General features: G+C 29.7%; 1 pseudogene; it reads right to left on the minus strand.

Moving 5' to 3' along the window:
* Positions 1 to 263: 263 nt before the first annotated feature.
* LOC119193557 lies at positions 264 to 1400 on the minus strand (annotated as a pseudogene).
* Between the last annotated feature and the right edge of the window lie 475 nt (positions 1401 to 1875).

The raw sequence follows: 1875 nt of genomic DNA on the forward strand, positions 1-1875 counted from the left end.
TTACCTTATGACGATAGAACGAATCTGTACCAATAATTACTTTCCCCAAACTTTTAACAAGACACATTATTCAAGTACTATTTGATTGTGACCTTCGTCATGTTATGATAATTATTAACGAGAGTGAAATAATAATATTCTGTATAACGCGATATCTGTATAATATCGTGAGATTAAATATGTATATTGACGTAATCATTGCATTATTATAATATAGTTGTGTCTACTATTATAATATAAGATATTAGTTGATTTAAAAAGCAAGTATATTCATTGCAATCACTACAATTTTCGTTTTATTTACGATTGGCCTGTCGAAGCATATTAAAACAGGAATAGGCTGAAGTCATTTTCTGAAAAAAAATAATATAAAGAAGTGGGTAATGAGAAAACATTTTTTCCAAAAACTATTGCAGTAAATTTAGATAAAAATTTCTTACGTTAGAAAATGTTTGAATAGACATTTCTTCAAAGCCAGGCACTTCGAGAGGAAGCGGTCGAAGTGATCTTTGCATTATGAAAACTATGTAAGGTTTTAAGACAACTCCACCGTTCCAAAAGTCAATGCCCCAGCAAGCATCACACACTGACGAGACCTAAAACAGTTCATATTAATATAATTAAGAAATATTATTTGGCTATAAGTATGAGACTTACCTTTATTCTTAGAAAAGTGCATAAATGGCTTGGTATGTAATACAACACCACCGTCCCAGCACTTAGCAACATCAGAATCATATGAACTTCACCTTCATCTAATTTCTATAAAAATACACATTTGTTGTATATTACTTAGGCGTATGTTGTTAAATGTCAATAGTTATTAATTATTTATTACTTTACCTCGGCCGCGCAATACGCAGTAAGACATATGACGGGTCCGCAAAATTTTTGTTCAAACATTAACATTTTTTTATAAACTTCTGAATAATTCTCCATAAGACTGTTAAAAGAAAGAACATCTATTAATATCAAATTGTTTTTGATAATACAAGCCCTATAATTCAACCATCCCTGTTAGAATCGCTCTTCGTCTAATATGCTAGGGTTAGTTTACCACTATGATCTAATACGGACAGCTAGAATTCACTGATCATAGAAATTATGTGATAAATTCATAGCTAAATCTGAAACGGGGTGTATAGTTGCTGTAGGTCTATGGAATTATTTAACTTCTAAATAAGACTGATGATAAGAAAAAGACAAGGATTTCGTACCTATACATTGATTGATGATGTTTGATGATCTCCCTCATACGACCCTTAATTATATTTGCGTAATGGTTTTTTTTCTTGGTTTTCGGCTGGGCGGATTCCTTCCAAAACATCTTGGATGCTCCATATAACGATGTCAACTTTACTTGCGATGTGTCGTATCCAGACTATTTGTGTTTGAATCATAACTTAAAAAAATGTTTTATGAATTGTAATGTTTATTGCTTACTAATGGAGGGATTGTACATTGTACGTCCTCTCTACTACTTTGTTATATGTATTAAGTATTTACAATTTGTTATTTTCTACTAAAGTTGTAGAGATAGAATTTGGATAATGTTTTTCGAAATACATAACCCAACTCTGAATACTGTATCAATATAAGAAGCTACATTTATTTCATGATTTCTTATGATTACACGAATATGGGACATTGAAATAAAACTATTTTTTGATTTTCTCTTAAGATATTTTTATACCGGAAACAGAATAAAGCGAACCGAAAATAAAGCGTTTAAGCTAATAATAAATAATTACTGTCGTAATATTTATTATGTAGGTATATTTATTAACAAACTTTACTGTATATTTCAATGTTTATCGTAATTATAAGACTTCATATATTTAAAATAAACCAAAGACAATTTACTGTTTATATTAA

This window comes from Manduca sexta, unplaced genomic scaffold (genome assembly GCF_014839805.1).
Source record: "Manduca sexta isolate Smith_Timp_Sample1 unplaced genomic scaffold, JHU_Msex_v1.0 HiC_scaffold_697, whole genome shotgun sequence".
NCBI classification, from domain to species: Eukaryota; Metazoa; Arthropoda; class Insecta; order Lepidoptera; family Sphingidae; genus Manduca; species Manduca sexta.